The sequence below is a fragment of the Chrysemys picta genome, chromosome 3 (assembly GCF_011386835.1).
Source record: "Chrysemys picta bellii isolate R12L10 chromosome 3, ASM1138683v2, whole genome shotgun sequence".
Lineage (NCBI taxonomy): Eukaryota > Metazoa > Chordata > Testudines > Emydidae > Chrysemys > Chrysemys picta.
This window is the reverse complement of record NC_088793.1, coordinates 166,675,367-166,694,998: the sequence shown is the minus strand read 5'-3', so window position 1 is coordinate 166,694,998 and position 19,632 is coordinate 166,675,367. Positions and strand designations below refer to the sequence as shown.

General features: G+C 42.0%; 1 protein-coding gene across 3 annotated transcripts in view; it reads right to left on the bottom strand.

The window, feature by feature from the left end:
• PACC1 (proton activated chloride channel 1) overlaps window positions 1-19,632 on the bottom strand; it is a 182,231-nt gene that overhangs the window by 76,274 nt on the left and 86,325 nt on the right. For all 3 annotated transcript variants that reach the window (XR_010600218.1, XM_065590657.1, XM_065590659.1), the window contains exons 3-4: window positions 13,333-13,460; window positions 11,972-12,071 (exon numbers count right to left, since the gene is read on the bottom strand). The gene's annotated coding sequence lies outside the window, so the exon portion shown is untranslated. The remainder of the gene's footprint in view (window positions 1-11,971; window positions 12,072-13,332; window positions 13,461-19,632) is intronic.

Here is a 19,632-nt window from a genome sequence, read left to right as displayed (position 1 = left end):
CCACATCCTGCCCTGAGCCCCCTCCTGCACCCCACCCCCCTGCCGAGTCTCCTCCCGCACTCCACACCCCATCCTGCATCCCAACCCCCTGCCCTGAGCCCCAACCCCCTGTCCTGAGCTCCCTGCTGTACCTCTCCTGCACCCTAACCCCCTGCCCTAAGCCCCCTCCTTCACCCCGCACCCCTCCTATACCCCAACCCCCTGCCCTGAGCCCCTTCCTTCACCCTGCACCCCTCCCTGCACCCCACACTCCCTCCCGCACCCCAACCCCCTGCCCCAGCCCTACATTCATGGCCCTGCCTGCAATTTCCCCACCCAGATGTGGCCCTCAGGCCAAAAAGTTTGCCCACCCCTGGTCTAACTCATTCATGATACTGTACTAAGACTGATGATTCATTCTCAAAATGGTGCAGACACCATAAATGAGAGGCATTGTGGGAAAAATGTGTTTCAAGGAGTTGAATGAGGAGAGGGGTGGTCCAAGAGTAAGGGCTAATAAGAATATGGAAGAGATGATTAATTGGAATGTAAGAGAATGAGAGCAGTGCTCCTCTGATAAAAATACTAAGTAATATTTCCTTCTTTTCCTATCCCACTCTAATTTGACACTCTACTTCCTGATGTGGGCAGCTGGAGGAGCTACACTACTAAGATTATTTTCAGTGGTTGATTAGAAGTTTACCAACATGTTAATTGTTGTACATGGAAACTTAATTTTGAGGGCAGATTCAAACCCACAAACTTCAAGTGGGTTTGCATATGTTGTAACAATGTTCTCTTCTCCCTGTTTGAACACAAGAACATTGCCAGAAGGTGGGAGTAGACAATACGGGATAGATCATTCAATAATTGTCCTGTTCATTCCACTGAAGCATCTGACACTGGCTACTGTTGAAGACAGGATACTGACTAGATGGACCATTTGTCTGACCCAGTATGGCTATTGTTATGTTAACCCCATGGATCTCCAATGAGGGGCTTACATGGAGGTCTCAAGGATGGAGCGTAGTATTCCCTCTGACCTCTCTGTGTGAAAGATCTGGCCCTCCCCCACTCACGTATATGGAAAGAGATGCTCCAGCCCCATTTAAAAATAACACTTTCCTTAGCTCTGTTATGAATGACACTTTTGCTAATCTAAACTGAATGAATTTTAAAAATCAAATGTTCTTACAATTTATTCTCTTTCCTTTCTAGATTTCTCTCAGTTAGGAAATAAAATGACTAGTCACTTTCACTTTGGTGTAATCATTTCCTGGTCAACTTCACTTTCAGATTCCAATTCAGTTTCACAATGCTACAATTCCCTGGCTGCAAACAGGCCCGGGGAATGAGTCTTTTCTTCAGAAACTGCTACTATTGACTGATGTTTAATAAAGGCCATAGAAATATTGATTACACAGTAGGTTTTGTAAAAGCTTTTTTTACCAAAAATTCATTTGACCCATCTACCTACTCATAAGAGGATCACCACCACACTATCCGAGCACCTGTGAACCCTAATTAATTTATCCTCAGATCACCCTACTTAGGGAAGAATTATCTCCTTTTATTTCCCTATTTTGTAGATGAGCGACCGAGGCATAAAATGATAAAATGACTTGCACAATGTCACAGAGAAAGTCTGTTGAACCATTGTGACATTCTATACCTTGGGGGAGCGTGCTGGAACTCCCATATTCTTCATTTTCATATAATTTGGATCTTATGTATAAAGCATGCCTTGTAAGGTATCGGGGAAAGGTTATGATCTGCTGAAAGTCATTTCTCTATCCATATATGTATATCATTAATGCATATGAAGTTATGAGAATTGTGTTGTATGGTTGTCACTAAAACATGCTGTAAGTTGGGGGAATCAGCCAGATATTAGCTCCCCAGAGGCAACAGCAAGGAAACTAACCAACCCCCCAGGCAGGGTGTCAAAGAACCCATCCACAGCCATTGTCCAACAAGGGAGCTACAATGCAATGACTCACCTGCATGAGGCCACACCAGGGGAATTGCTGAACCTTGCTTGGAGAGACTCAGCAATGGTCACCTGACTCTGAAGGGCAGGGGCAAAGCCAAGGGGGAGGAAAGGACATGATAAAAGGAAGAGACATTTGCTGTGCTCTTCCTCTCACTTCCACCTACACCTACAGACACCACCAACCAACTGAAGCGCTGATCAAAGGGGAGAGCCTGGCTGAAGAGCAACCAGCCAACCTGTGGTGAGAAGCATCTAAGTTTGTACGTGCACTGAAACTGTTAAGATCAGCTTAGAATGCTTTTATTTCATTTGACCAAATCTGACTTATGTTTTGACTTCTAATCACTTAAAATCTATCTTTATAGTTGATAAATCTGTTTGTTTATTCTACCTGAAGCAGTGCGTTTGGTTTGAAGCGTGTCAGAGGCTCCCCTTGGGATAACAAGCCTGGTACATATCAATTTCTTTGTTAAATTGACGAACTCATATAAGCTTGCAGCATCCAGCGGGCATAACTGGACACTGCAAGACGGAGGTTCCTAGGGTTGTGTCTGGGACCGGAGATATTGGCTAGTGTCATTCGGTTGCACAATCCAAGGAGCAGCTTACATGCCAGAGGCTGTGCGTGAACAGCCCAGGAGTGGGGGTTCTCACAGCAGAGCAGGGTAAGGCTGGCTCCCAGAGTCAAGGACTGGAGTGACCTAGCAGATCACAGATCCAGATAACACCAGAGGGGAATGTCACAACATTATCTCTTGGGTCCCACTCTAGTATGCTAAGCACTAGAGTGTACCCTTTTAAAAAACATCTTACAACATATGACTTGGCTATCTTTTTTGGTGTGGTGACTGGTGATGGAGCTGAATTTTACACTGCTGAAAGATAACATTTGCCTTGGAGACAGAAATGTGTATGATGTCAAGTAGACATTTTTAAAAATTGTTTTTCCTAAAAATATCACATTTATTGTCACCCCTTCTTTAGAGCTGGTTTTGTTACCCTGAGTTTTGCATCATTTCAATGAGACCGTTGATCTATCTGAAATTTTCACTTAAACAAACAAACAGTGAGAGGTCCCATTACAGGCCCCCGACTTACCCTGAAGGGTGATGAAAATTTCTTTGTAATCCACTTGTAGTTTCCAGAAGATGACTCACTGTTTTTACTCTAATTCCTCTAATCTACCTCTTGTTAATTTATCATGGGTGTCAGCGTGATTCAAGAAGGTTTTTATGAATTGCCATAACAGGAGAGAACCTACTCTATTCTTAAATACTGTTTTATTCTACATTCTGGAGTGAAATATTGGTGAGCATCTCAAGGAGCCATCTCTCATTGTTGAGAAGATGCAAAAGAGTTTACCAAAGGGAGCTGAACTAATGTCAAAACGCTACAACTCATCTAAGGCGCTCTTCACACAGGAATAACTTACACAACACTGCTATGATTCCCTCTTATGACCTTCCCCTCCCCTCCAAATATTCTATCTTTTGTCCTAGTACATTTAACTAAATACTATAGCAATAGGCACTTTACTTTACACACAGAAAAGTGCTTTATGACCTGGATGTACATTAATCAGATTCTGCAGCCCTCACTTTGAGTGCCACTTGTTTGAAGTCAATGGTACTAGTTGCTGAGGTAACTGCTATTCAACAGAAGGGCTTCAGAATCTGGCCTAACCTCAGAACACCCCTCTGAGGTAGATAAGTATTATCCCCATTTGCAGATTGGAAACAGATTAAAGTGAATTCATGTTAAAGCCTTGTCTAGATTAGTATGTAAAATGTCTTGCTAGCACATGAGCTAACAGCACATCTTTAATTTCTAATCTAGGCAAAACCTAAATTTGAAGAGAGCTGTGAATACAACCCAGGAGCCCTGAATCCTAGTTCTAATCACTCGGGTTGGGATTTTCAAAGGAAGCTTTGATGGAGTGAGGCACCCAAATCACATTGAAATTTAATGGGAACTGGGAACCTAACTCCCTTACACCTTGTCTACATGAGAAAATTATACATTTTAAACTAAATCAGTTTAGAAACTGATTTCATTAAGTCATTCCAACACCTTTGTGTGGACACATTTCAGTGCCCCTGTGGGTAAACGCACTCATTTCCATGACTCTTAAACCAATATGAGAGTTCCATCAGTTTAACATCAGTTTCTACATACATTTCATTAAATTGGTACAATTTTATCATGTAGACAAGGTCTTGGGTTTCTTTGAAAATTGCAGTGACGCTACCCAAGAGTCTTTGTGATCCAAGGATATCAACTATACCTGTAACACTATAGGAATCAATCTTATATCACATTTCAGGCCAGGAATAGCTTTAGATGTTTGGGAACAATGCTAATTATGAAAATTCATACAGGAAGGGTATTATCTGCTATTCATTAGCCTTCTTTTTTGGAATGTTTGTCATCCAATCAGGAAACAAAAGACATAACCTGTGATGTAGGTGAATGAGCGCCACAACATCAGTAATAAACATACATGTAGTCCAAGTGAAAAGTGCCTGAACAACCAATTGTCTGTAAGTTATTCAGCCAGACTATTCAGCAAATACTTACAAATAATCAATACAGTCAAAGAAAATCAGATTGGGTCTGTGAGTGGGTTGATTAAAAAAAGCCTGAATTTGTAACAAATATTGAATATTTCATTACTGAGTTGTTATATTTATAATTAGTAGTTTACACAGCTAGCACCATAGCTGAGTCAGCATTTGCTATTTTTTATAGCATACCTCTGAATCTCTTTAAAGTATCTGTCACTCATGTCAGTGAGCAGGTCCATGTCAAACATGATAAGAATGTTTTCATTCCACTAAATCAGTGTCTGAAAGGACAAAAGTGCATGGGAGATATTGAAAGCTGCTCAGATGATGGGACTAGGAACAGTGATACTAAGGGGTGTGATTCTGAACTTGGTGTTAAAAAAAAGTGGGGATTAAGTGGGAAAAGCAAGTGTATCCATGTGCTATGAAGACACCTTATACTGCTTGGCTTGTTTTGGCAGATCTATCCTCAAAGATGGGTCTCTATTAAAATATTTTCCTTTCTGTGTGCCTCATTCTTGCTGTTCAGTGCAGGATGTCACTCCTACCGGTGTGTTTACTGGACCTAAACTTAAGCCCTCATATCTTGTTTACCAGAGGACAAGGGCTTTATGAAAACCTACGACAAATAAAATAGATAGAAACTGAGACTAGCACTCTAACATAGAAACTGAGATGATATACATCTGGAACAGCTGAGTTCAAAAACAGAGCCACACAAAATACTATGCAATATATAATATTTGCCACCATTTCTCATTGGCTATTTATGTCTGTTGCAATCACAAACTCTACAGACCCAAGAAATACTACCAGATTACTATGGGCTTGTGGCATTCTGTATCTCAAAGTAGCACTCCATACGGCTACATTTAGCGCCTTGCATGGTGTCAAGTATCATGGGGTAGCCATCTTAGTCTGTATCCACAAAAACAACAAGGAGTCCAGTGGAGTGGAAATCCATCAACCTCAACAAAAAACTTGCACAGATACAGACAGACATCATCTTCCTCTCCAAGTGCAAACAGATGGACATCATACCAAATGGACTGAAGGTAAAAAATCCATTGCAATCAACATACTGCACTGACTATGGAGAGAGACTGTGCCACACACTCTCAAAGAAACTGAGAAACCCCCTGATCAGCATCCTGTACAGCAGACAGGAGAAGATCAAGAATGAGCTCTCAGAACTGAAGACACTCATACAAAACCAACCTTCCACACAAACTTCCACGTGGCTGGACTTTACAAAAACGAGACAAGCCATTTACAGTGCACACTTCACTTCTTTACAGAGGAAAAAGGACAGTAAACTATCTAAACTCCTATATGCCACAGGGGGCTACAACAGTGGTACCCTCAACTCACCTACTAATATTGTTAATCTGTCCAACCACACACTTAGCTCAGCAGAAGAGTCTGTCCTATCTCAGGGACTCTCTTTCTGCCCCACCACCCCACGAACATGATACAGTTCTGCAGTGATCTGGAAGCCTACTTTCGTCGTCTCTGACTCAAGGAATATTTTCAACACACCACTGAACAGCGCACTGACCCACAGGAACCCTCCTACCCAGGGCCAGTCCAGCTTTTTTGCCGCCCCAAGCGGCAAAGCGGGAAAAAAAAGAAAAGAAAGCCGATCGGCGGCAGCTCAATCACGCCACTTCATTCTTCTGCGGCAATTCGGCAGTGGGTCCTTCGTTTGCTCCCTCTCTTCCTCTTCGGCGGCACTTCGGCGGCAGCTCAAAGAGGAAGAGAGGGACTGAGGGACCCGTTGCCGAATTGCCGCTGAAGACCTGGACGTGCCGCGCCTTTTCATTGGCCGCCCCAAGCACCTGCTTCCTTCGCTGGTGCCTGGAGCCGGCCCTGCTCCTACCAACACTATAAGAAGAAGAATTCTGCGTGGACTCCTCCTGACGGTTGAAATGACAGACTGGGACTTCTACATAGAGTGCTTCCGCAGACGTGCACAGGCTGAAATTGTGAACAAACAGCATCACTTGCCCCATAACCTCAGCCGTACAGAAAGCAACGCCATCCACAGCCTCAGAAACACCTCTGATATTATAATCAAAGGGGCTGACAAAGGAGGTGCTGTAGTCATAATGAACAGATCGGATTATGAACAGGAGGCTTCCAGGAAACTCTCCACCACCACATTCTACAGGCCACTATCCTCTGATCCCACTGAGGAGTACCAAAAGAAACTACACCATCTGCTTAAGAGACTCCCTGCTACAGCACAGGAACAAATTTACACGGACACACCCCCAGAGCCCCGACCAGGGGTATTCTATCTGCTAACCAAGATCCATAAACCTGGAAACCCTGGACGCCCCATCATCTCAGGCATCGGCACTCTTACAGGAGGATTATCTGGCTATTTGGACTCTCTCCTCAGACCTTACACTACCAGCACTCCTAGCTATCTTCGAGACACCACCGACTTCCTGAGGAAACTACAATGCATTGGTGATCTTCCAGAAAACACCATCCTGGGCCACCAGGGATATAGAAGCTCTTTACACCAATATTCCACATGAGGATGGACTACAAGCTGTCAAGAACAATATCCCTGATGAGGCCATGGCACACCTGGTGGCTGAGCTTTGTGACTTTGTCCTCACCCACAACCATTTCACATTTGGAGACAACTTATACCTTCAAGTCAGTGGCACTGCTATGGGTACCCGCATGGCCCCACAGCATGCCAACATTTTTATGGCTGACTCAGAACAACGCTTCCTCAGCTCTTGTCCCCTAGCGCCCCTCCTCTACTTGCGCTACATTGATGACATCTTCATCATAAGGACCCACGGGAAGGAGGCCCTTGAAGAATTCCACCTGGATTTCAACAATTTCCACCCCATACTTGAACAAAAAAACTTCAGAAACAGACTTCAAAGAGAAACAGCAGAACTAAAATTCATTTGCAAATTTAACACCATTAATTTGGGCTTGAATAGGGACTGGGAGTGTCTGGCTCATTACAAAAGCAGTTTTGCCTCTCCTGGAATTGACACCTCCTCATCTATTATTGGGCATGGACTACATCCACCCTGATCGTATTGGCCCTGTCAACACTGGTTCTCCACTTGCGAAGTAACATCCTTCTCTTCATGTGTCATTTTATAATGCCTGCATTTGTAATTTTCACTCCATGCATCTGAAGAAGTGGTTTTTTACCCACGAAAGCTTATGCCCAAATAAATCTGTTAGTCTTTAAGGTGCCACGGGACTCCTTGTTGTTTTTGTGGATACAGACTAACACAGCTACCCCCTGATATAAAAGAGAGAGAGTGACATCATTACTTGGCCTCTCTTCCCCTTCCCCTCAACTCAACACCTGGAGGAACATCTGGAGGATAAAGACTTTGAACTGGGGAAGGATGGGCCCAGGCTGGAAAGTAGTACCAGCCTGTGTATTGAGGATCTGTAACCTGCTTGTACCATCTGTCAGGGTGAGACACCGCTTGATTCAAATCCTGTTTAGTTTGTAAAACTTAAACTGCGAAATTATTTTTATTTCTTAAGTAACCAACTTTGATCTCTATGCCTGCTACTTATAATCACTTAAAATCTATCTTTCTGTAGTTAATAAACCTGTTTTATATTTTACCTAAAACGGTGTGTTTTGGTCGAAGTGCTTGGGGAAATCTCAGTTCAGTCCATCCCACATTGAGGGAGTGATGAACTTAATGAACGTGCACTGCCCCAAGTGGCTTTGAGCCGTGTAAGACAAACAGTTCTGGGGCGGAAGACTGAGGAGTTGGGGGGAATTGGCTGAGCCTCCCTATTGATGGTTCATGAGTGGCTGGGAAATCATTCATGTGACACAGTTGGGTATGTCCCTGACTGTGGCTGTCTATGTAAGTGTAGTACCTGCCAGAGGTCTATAGCTTGACATCAGCATCACAGAATGAGGGCCGGCTCCAGTTGATGGGTTTGAAGGGCTCAGTGGCTCCACAGTTCAGGTTGCACCCTGGGAACCCCATCACAATGCTGCCATACTTTAGAACATGTGGTTGTTTAGGCACTTTTCACTTGATAATACTTAGTCCTGCCATGAGTGCAGGGGACTGGATTAGATGACCTCTCGAAGTCCCTTCCAGTCCTAAGATTCTATAATTCTATGTCTCTCAAAGAAGTAAAAGACATAGTACAAGGTTGGTTCTTCAGCAGAGACACCTCACAGCTTATGTGACCTGCTTCTCAGGACAAACCAGAGCATGAAATGCCTTTCTCTTCTCTGAGAAGAAGGCCACATGTTCTCAAAGGGCTACTGCTCTTCTCACAGTTTCATAAAGTATTTCTGCTAAGTTGTGTCATCACATACTGTACATAGTGCTCCTCGGTTGTCCCATAAGGTGTTCTGAAACAGCTATTGAAAATGAAAACTATTTCTAATTTATATTAGTAAATTACACTAAATTACAATTGGATTACATTCAAATATCGACACAGTATAGATCATAGATGAAAAAACATCCAACTCCACTGGAAAACATCACAAATCCCCATCCCCATGTGCTGGATTCTGTATTTAGATCTCAGACTTTGCGGAAAGCCCTGTAAAATCATTTGCAGAAACAGCAGAGAATGAAACTGAAGCAAAAACTTCAATCTAACACCCACCCCAACTTTATGGAAGTTCTGATCCACTTCCTGGCATATCTGATTGGGCTCTAGATATTACAGTTATACAGACACTACATAAGATAAGGATAAGAGACAAAAATGGAGTAGATCAAACATACAGTATGTTTACTACATTTGTATTTATTTGTAATTAGTGTGAGGCTGGTACCCAGCTAATGGGAGCCATGCATCATTTAAAGAAATAAATATTACTCTGCAAGAGGGAGAGTGTTCATTTCAATTTAAAGAGTCATCTTTCATTGCCAACATTTCTCCCATATGGAAATAGGTTTCATTGTGGCAGAAGCGTTGATTGCAGGGAACATATGCTTAAAAATTTGATGATAACCTTAGGGCAGAAGAGACATGCTTAGCTGTACCTTACATTATGTTCTAGATTGCCTCACTACAACCACACCTCTTATTTTTCCTTCATCATTGTTTAGCCATGCACCGGGATTTTAGAATAGCTACAGATTATTTTTTAGAGATGGAAGATTGCAATTTTAATGCATTTGTGCATGTATATACACTACACCGAGACATATGCACATAATCAGCCAGACACACAGGTATAAATACACACACACACACATGTTTAGCAGTTTACATTGAGGGAAAAATCTAATCTCTATGACTAAGAAAAATTCTGTTCCATATAATTATTAAATTGAATCTGCACAGGTCAGAAATATGATCCAGTGGTGGACAAAAAAAGAAGGGGTGGCTAGAATTTATCAGGATTGCAGAAGAGCTCTCATTATTGTAGAGTGTGAAAGACATGTATTGAGTTTCTTACACTCTGCACACTTAATTTACACATACTCCTGAAGTGCTGCAGCCTAGAATAAATGCTTCATTTCTTATTGCATGAAGAGACCCCTTTGACTTTAGTAGGTCCTAGTGCTGGAGAAAGACAGGCTGGCTGGTGAAAGGATTAAGGGTGCAAACCAGCAGTATGCCAGTGAAATGTAAGAGTTTGAGGTAGAGAGGAGTCAATGAAGTGAAATGCTACTTGCTGAAAAGCAATAGGAGGTTATAAATAACCCAGAGGAGAGTACGGTTTCAGAAGTGGTGAAACTTGCTGATGCAACAAAGGAAAAGGCTGAACTTGAGAATGGAAAAGTGTGACCCCCCCCTTCAGATACTGTTCTGTGAAAAACAGCATGAATTAAATAGATCATGACTCTCAGCCTGCTCTTTTCTTGACATCCTGGCCTAATTTTCCAAAAATACTGAATCCGTTTGCCTTGGATGAGAGCTGCAGGTATTCAGCCCCTCTGAAAAGCAGGCCACTGCTGTCCAGTCATTATCTTGGGATTTTTCACATTACATCATTAAAAAAAGATGTTATAAAATGTCAAGGTTGGGGTCTTGTGGTTGACGGATTTGTCTGGGACTCAGGAGATCTGGAGTCAATTCCCAGCTCTACCACAGACTCTCTGCATAACTCTGAGCAAGTCACAATCTCTGTGCCTCAGTTCCCTATCTGAAAAATGAAGATAATATCTTGTCTGTCTTGCCCATTGAGACTGTAAACTGTTTGGGGCAGTAGTGTCTCTTGTGTACGTAGAGCACTTATCACAACAGGGACCCGAGTGCAGTTGTAATACAAATAATATTAAGAGCTTCCTATGTTATTTCTTTCTTTTAGTTAGAGTTGGAAGATTTTATTAACATCCATCTTCCTGATGCCTCCTATAGTTGGCATGCAGTTTGGTCTCCAGAGATTTGTGATTTGCAAGTGCAAATAGTAGTGGCGTAACCTCCCTGAGTTCAATGATGGATTTTGGAGAGGTGAAATCAAGATACTTTCTCTGTTGGATGACTAATCCAGACTGCCCATGCTGGTTGGGCGAAAGCAGCTGCTATGTGTTTATCTGCTGAACATTGAAATTAGGAGAATTGGTTATTTAGGCACGCAAATGGGATGGATAGTTTAGCAATTCATTATGAATTCTGATCCTGCCATCCTTACTCAGCTAATGAAGTCAATGCCCATGTGTGGGCTGGATCCATAGTCACTTATTTACTGAAATATTGCTTTAAAATAATTATAAGCCCAGTCCTGCATTCCTGGCTCAGCTACCTGCAAGCATGTTTTATAAGGTAATACTTCTCACCATGTACAAGACAGAGGCACAAGATAAGACGGTAAGTCCAAACAGTGAAAGAAATGAAGGTAGAGAGTAAGGGGAGAAGGATCAGACAGAGGTTGATGCTAAAAATTTCATCTACTAGCCATAATCAAAATATTTTAAGGTAAGTTTTAATAATTTCAGATAAACAAGAAAAGGTCTCCAAATTCCATAACAACTGTCTGTAACTCCTGTACCCTGAGTGGACTAATAATTTTTCGTTGGTGGCAATGTTTGAAAGAGGTCTGATGATCTTTCCAATGACTGAGGAAGCACTGTTAAAAATAAGCAAGATTTTAATCAAAATATTACAAAATTACCCAATTAGAATATGTCACCCAAGTGGAAGGCCAACATGATTATAGGTGCATTTAATACACAGGCCAATATTCACAATGCTTACTCAGTATGTGGCTCTCCTCATTGCAAGTCTAGTGTTACAATACTGACATACATTCCTGTGTGCTGCAGAAGTGCAAACACAACGAGATAGAACTGTTTTCTTGATGCATCCTGTACTTGTTACCCTTAAGAATCACTCCCATCCCACTGCACTTGGTGTATTTAACTACAAAGCATCTCAGCCAGGTATTCTCAATCTTTTTTCATAATGCAGACCACATCTTAATACAGAGATTTGCTCATGGATAACTTACCTTCACAGTTATGATCATGCAGACCACACTCCCCTTTCTATTTGCGATAACACAGACCATTCCCAAACACATAACATTCCTGTAGCAATTACAGCACTTACTGAAATAGAAAAGTCATATTAAGAAATTATATTTGTATTTTCTGTTTTTAATGCAACTTAGCTGGGAATAAGGAGAACAGTCAGCACCATATGACCAACCAGCTCTCCCTAAGCCATCATCAAGTGCTCCCTAGAGCAGGGGTTCTCAACCTTTTTCTTACTGAGACCTCCCCCCCCCCACCACATGCTATAAAAACTCCATGGCCCACCTGTGCCACAACACCTATTTTTCTGCATATAAAAGACAGGACAAGCATTAGGGGGTAGCAAGCAGGGCAATTGCCTGGAGCTCCAAGCCACAGACAGCACCATAAAGCTAAGTTGATCAGGTTTCGGCTTCAGCCCTGGGTGATGGGGCTTGGGACCCTGGGCTGCAGTCCTGTCTTTGGCTTTCTGCTCTGGGCTCTAGCAAATCTAATGCCAGCCATGCTTGGTGGACCCCCTGAAACCTGCCTGCGGCCCCCCAGGGGGGCCTGAACACCTGGTTGAGAACCACTGCCCTAGATCATCAGTGATCTGCCTATCAGAGTTAGGGAAACATCGATCTAAACAAACTCTGAGAAATGTTTATATAAAAACACTACACCCGTAACTTCCTTTAACTTTATTGTTCCTTCAGTTAGATCTTTTTCTATCAATTCACTTAAAATGACTTTCATTGCACCTAAAAATAGCTTGTACCTTACCTTTTTATCCTCTCGGAACAGAAGATGGCACAAAAATGGAACTGTATTTAGACAGAATATTTCAGAAGAGACATGTTTCTTAGTTATTTAATTTCAGTCCTCTAGGTGGATGTGGGACTTTAGATCAGATATTTAGCTGGTATAAACTGGCATAACTCCACAGATGTCAAGGAAACTATGGCGAGTTACACCTGTTGAGGATCTGGCCCACAGTTCTGAAATATGTCTGTTACTGAAAAAGAGAAATTACTCTTTAGATCATTGATAATGTTTTGGTTTTAAATACCCTGATGTAAATTCAGAGTAACTCCGCAGTAGTCGATGGAATTATCTCAGATTTATATTTCTGTTACCGTGATCAGATTTAAGACCCTTGACTTTTACTTTGTCTTGAAGAGTTTTTCCATGTGTGATTTAGGACAGGCAGTTATAGCATATTAAACCAAAGGATTTTCTTAAGGACGTGCTCTAGAATACATTGTTCATCTAATGAAGAAGTTTCCTAAGCATGTTGGGGTTGATTAGCTTACTGGCTCTCACAAATAGACTATGGTAATGAACTGAATCTACTTACACATAAGGCCACCACTGTTATCCTCCGTGATTGAACTTCAGATCTTCACCACCCAAAGCACAAGCTTCTACCTCTTGAACTAAGAGAAGGAACACCCTAAGCAGGGGGCTCTTGTTCTGTGTAGTGCTCTGTCAGGAGAGGAAGACATAAGCACATTCATTAAGCCAGTTTATTACACTGTCTTGCAACACAGCCTTTTTAAAGATAAGAGAAACTGACAGAATAGGAAACGCATCACAGAGAGTGAGGGAAGATGGTTGCAGTCATGAGGAGGGAGTCGGGATGACCCCTAAAGCTAAGTCCCACTCCTGGTGCACATCTTTACTGTTCACATTGCTCTGAAATTATTTCAAAACACAAAGTAAAGGTGAGGGCAAAGCAACTACTATTTACTGTACGTCTTTATCTACTTCAGAAACCAGAGCGCTTACTGTTTAGGCTTTAAATCACTATCTTTAGCTTTCAGATGCTGCAAAATAAATTGATCTTCTGGTTTATAATACCATCTTATTATTCATCATAGTTTTCTTTTCTTTTTTTCCAAGTGAAGTCTATAGAGAACCAGCTGTCTCAGCTGGTGACCCCAGGTTCTTTAAATCTGTGGACAGGCATCTCTCTGGGAGTTTTGTTTTGGTACTAGCCTTTAATATTAATGAAATCTCATCATTAACCTGCCAGCTCAGCAGTGTTAGCAGCCTATTTCACAGAGAAAGTCAAATGTCTAACCCTACGCAAGAAGCTCTAATAAAAAGCTGACAGTTATGGTATGTCATCAAGCAGGAAGTAGAATCCTTGGCTGTAAGTAGCACTAGGCACACAATTCCACCTTAAAAAGTTACTTCAAGCCCATTACATATATATCAAAATATGATAAACACTGGGGCCTCTAAATGCTTTCAATGTCAGTGAGAAGTCAGAGTGAAATATATTCATGCCAGAGGCCAGAGTGTAATTACATTAGGATTTTAATGTCCATATTTCTTTACTGAGCATGTCAGAATAATCAAGCAATGATTAGTGTTGTACACTGAATCCAATTACACAGCAGCCTGAGAAATTTGAGGGATGCCATATATTAGCATCCCTTATCAGAAAGAAAAGAACACACAATGAAGCCAACCCTGCAAACCAGAACAAACTAAAAGGTAGGAGGAGAACCAAGATAAGACAGAACCAAGGAAGCCAAGGGTGAAAAAGAGGAGGAGGAGAGGGAGCGATCAATATTACTGAAAGCAACAGAAAGAGCAAGGAGGCTGAGTACAAAGAGGAAGCCCTGTGACTTAGCTAGGGAAAGGCAGTTGGAAATCTTTGTGACAAGTTGCAGCAGAATAGGGAAGGCCAAAGCCAGACTGATAATGTGGTTGCTCTCTGCCTCGTTATTTCAGATTTGTCTATTAGGGAGACAGCATGAACATTTAAAATAAATAAATACCAGTGATTTAGTCATAATTTGTATTGGACCAAGTGACTGGAAAAAATTTAAATCACATCATATTTTCCCTTTCAGTCTTGACAAGGGTTTTTGTTTAACCTCAGTTAGAAGGAGGAAAAGGAAGTTAAAATGCTGAGACTCCTTGTTGGCAGAAGGAGAAAAAGAAAGTTATTATTGCATGCTGTAGACATTACACATCAAGGTGGATTTGAAGAGAAATAGCACCTGAGGCGGATTACGAGCTCTCTATCCATTCTAGGCTAACACCTTAAAATGTGCTCCTCTCATTTTGAGTCAGTATGCATTTTACATAGGTAACCTTTCTGCCAGGGCTCATTAGCCTGGTTCAACAAGATATCTAGGGATCCTTGTATAAAATAAATAAAATATTTGACTCAAACCTCCACCTGTTTTAGAAATAAACCATCTACCTTTACAGGTATTTCTTCCCCACAGGCAAAGCACTTTGGAATGTGAAACACAAACACTTTTTATTGAGGAAACAAGATAATCAGCTGTCTCACACATGAAATTAGCAAACCCAGGAATAATGCAAGGGGTAGAGCAGTCCCCATCACAGTTTAATAACATTCCTTAAAGCAAACTTTAAACTCCTAATAATACAGCACAAAGCACTGTACAGAACTGCAAGGAAGCAAAATGATAATGCATGTAAATTAAACCTGCCAGCAGCTAGATTTTCTCCTTTCATCTATACAGAGAGCAAAGAACTCTTGTTCCCTTTAAGCCTTCCAGGTCTGAGACTTATACACACATTATTGGCCTTTGAGTCTGTGAGAGAAATAATTGATTTCCTTTATGTATTTCAATTCAGCACTTTAAAAGCTGCCTATCCCAAGCTCTTGGAGCCCTGGCACCCACTAAAATTACAATCCAGAGCAATAAAAGTAATGGCAAAATGTCACAGGAGTTGGCCCCCGCACCCAGCCTACAGTGACAGGCTCTGCTAAGGAGAATGAGTCAAGCCAGATCCATCTGTGGATAGTTAATTGCTTAAGTAGCTGGGTGGCAGTCTCAATTAAGATAGAAGCATCTGAGCCTAATAAAGGCTTATGAGGACTCAGCCCAGGAAGGTCCAAAAGAGAGGATGCTTCTAGGTCAGGGGTGGGGATTTTTTTTTTCTGTCACGAGCCAGTGACGCATAGAAAAAATCAATTGCGGGCCACTCACCCACCCGGGGGAGGGGGTGTGGAGACTCAGGGCTTCCCCCTGTGGTGGGGTGAACTGGTGCTTGCGGCTCCAGCCCCATGCGCTGGGCCGGATGAAATTAACCAATGGTCCGGATCCGGTCCGCAGGCCATAGGTTCCCCACCCCTGTTCTAGGGAGAGCAATTCCTCAGGAGAATTGGTTACAGTGCTACTCTCAGTGGTGTTTCCTTAGAAAGTAGAGGTTCATGAAACAGGCCCAGAGGGAAAGTACTCCCAGGCAAGGGACTGGACCAGGAGAACAATCTAGGTGTGGGACCTCTTGAGACTGGCTCAGCAAAGAGCAACACAGTATTGGGGCGGGAATAGGCATCTAGCTAAACACTCAGCAGAGGCCCAAGCTCCCGGCAGAGGATTCAGCCTGGGAATGCTCTATGGCTAGAGGGGCAAGATGTAAGACTGATTAATCCAGGGGCAGAGAGGTTCTGGTGGCAGAGCTGACTAAAGCTTTTGTTTATGTTTGTACTTCGCTGCTATGTTTTGTTAAATCAAGTAGACGTTCCAAGGAGGGCACTGGAAAAGTCTGCTTGGACTTGTTTATACCCAGGGTGAGAGAAAACTAGAGCAGGGGCTCACCAGCAGCACCATGTCTGACCACAGAGGGGCATGTTAGGGTGACCTCCACACTATTACACGAAACAAAACAGCAGCAGATCCTACCCCATACCAAACAGTCACTCAACAAAACAATACAAAGCGTCTCTACCAGGCCTGTTGAAATAAATTTGGGGCCCTGGAACATCATGTTTGCTGGGGCCCTATCCCCTCCCATTTCAACCCAGTTACAGATGTTTTGGGAGGGACCCTGGGCTCAGGGCCCTGGTACAACTGTCCCTCCTTTTCTCCTCTCTCATCAGTCCTGATCTCTACCTTCAGATTCCTTAAGGAAGCCTCATGCCCAAAGGCCTTCAACCCTCCTCAAATGCCCTCTGGAAAAGACAGGCTTTGCTGTGGGTTCTGAAGGTCAACCAGTGTGCGGTATTTCAGACTTATTTTATTATTATTTTAAATAGAAAAATTAGCCTCCCTCTCAAAAAAAGTATATACATTCAGGGCCATAAGACAAAGTGGCATTGGTGGGAGTGTTTAAAGTCAAGGAATACACTCTGTCCTTGATTGACACTGTGTGTGCCTGTGCGTGTGTCCTGGCTTTTTATCAGGAGAGATCACAACCCCAATGTTATTTTAAACGTCCAGAAATTAATATTTTAAAAGCCTTTATCTATCTGAGGAATCTGGTGAAGAAACAGGAAGAGTTGCCATCCTTGTTCTCGGTGCTGTAGTGGTCTCTGTGACTCTTGGGTGGGTTCTTACAGCATGGGTTTTTATAGGCTGCATCACCCTAACCCACAATGTTGGGCTTCCATCTGGCAAACTGTTTGGATGAGTTTGGATTTTTCTCCCTGGCTCAACCATTCACCCAACCCCTTATGGCCTTAGTGAAGGACAACAAATAAACTGTTGGGCCACAATGATTGTTCTAGTCCCTTTCCATACTACTATCAAAGCAATATTTAAACACAATTGTTACTAGCAGGTTCTAGCATGGTTTCCCAGACCACCATAGTTAGGGATAGTTTGTCTAAGAAAGGCTGTATGACTTGGCTATCAGCATCCTCAGAAAAAATAATTCCCCACTAGACTGTAAAGCCCTATTAGCTCCCTGCTAGGCTGGTTTTGATTTCATTGTGGGCAGGAACTACTTCCCCCAGGTTGTTTACTATTTCCAATAATTTACCGAGCCACTTTTTATCTTCAGGTGCTCTAGTACTCTTCACTTACATGCTGCCATTACACATAATTGAATCAAAAGTACTTAATGGAGTAGGAAGGAAGCAGTACAATACATATTTATTACATAAACTTAGTCTCACAAAAACTATAAGTCAAAGTTTGAAACTCAGAGAGTTCAGACTTTACATTATTTCAGTACTAGAGCAGCAATTAATCGCCTATGGGGAATTTCACTTGGTTTTATGAACCTATTAACTTTGGCAGTCATGAAAATATTAAACTGTTCCCTTAGCAACAACCATAGCAAATGGCACTTAAGGTGTTTATGAAGCAAAGGGCATTTTCAAAAAACGGAGTATAGCAATATGAAAAATAAATTTTGCTTCTTACAGTAAATATAACATCACAATACAGCCAAACAGCAATCAAAGAGCTGCCTCACGTATCAATCTGCACTTTCCAAAACTCTCAATGCCTCCAGGGAAACTTTAGTAGAAATTTAATTTAGAAACATTTTTGTTCCCACAGTATTTTTCTTCCCTCGTTCTTTACTGTTAAGGCAACTGCATGAAAACTTTTATTTTGTTTTGTAAAAGGTCATCTGCTCTTATCCAAGCTGAAACCATGGGGCCAGCTCCTCAACTGGTGTAAATCAACGTAGCTACAGTGCTTCTACGGAACTACACTGATTTTAACAATTTTAGAATCTGATCTACAGTCCTTTCCGTAGGCCATCATAATATTTTGCACAGCAGGTTTGCTGCCACAGGAGCATAGGAATTGACATCCTAAAATAGCTCAGGAGTCCATAAATTCCACATCTTGTGGCTTAACCCCCAAAAGAGGATCTCACTTATAATGGCCATTATGAGCTAGACCACAGACCCACCTCCTGCCACAATTCTTGAGCCATAAAGACGTTTCTTGATGAGTGAAAATAGTACTCTGAACTTTGCTAATCTGCATGCTTTATAATCCACTCACAAAATGGTGGTAGTACCTCGCTTTGCAAGCAAAGATTTAATAGCTGAGCATTGCAGTAAGTTTTCGTAATACGAAAACAGTTATTTTTGAAAAATACAGTATAGAATAATTACCAATGCATTATGATGCATAAAAAGTTCTTAAATGTAGCCATAATGCTACATGAACAAAGCATGTTTTGTGATGCTACCTATTCTTGATTTTCAAAACAAACATAAACAAAATGGGGTTTCGTTCACTTACATGCTAATATGCAATATTCAGTAAACCGCAATGAGTCTCCCAAAATGAATAAACATCTACTTCTTTCTTAAAGTTCACATCGGATTCCAATGTTTGTGGTTTTATATGCTGTGAATAGGAGTAGGCCCAGATCCTATAACTGATGCGGTCCTCCAGGGGAGCCTTGCTGAAATCAGGGAGTTCCCCACAGGCATAGCACGCTGCCTGTGCATTATCAGTTCCAGAATTGGGACTTTAGAGTATGTCCACACAGCATTTTGGAGTGGGAGCAAGCCTCCCAGCCAGGGTCGACAGTATTCCTCATCTGGAATAGTGTGTGCAATTCTGGTCTCCCATGTTTAAGAAAGATGAATTCAAACTGGAACAGGTGCAGAGAAGGGCTACTAGGATGATTAAAGGAATGGAAAATCTACCTTATGAGAGGAGACTTAAGGCACTTGGCTTGTTTAGCCTAACAAAACGGAGGCTGAGGAGAGATATGATTGCCCTCAATAAACACATCAGAGGAATAAACATCAGGGAGCGAGAGGAGTTATTTAAGTTAAAGGCCAATATTGGCACAAGAACAAATGGATAAAAACTGGCCGTTAACAAGTTTAGGCTCGAAATTAGACAAAGGTTTCTAATCATCTGAGGAGTGAAATTCTGAAACAGCCTTTCAAGAGTTGTAGTGGGGGCAA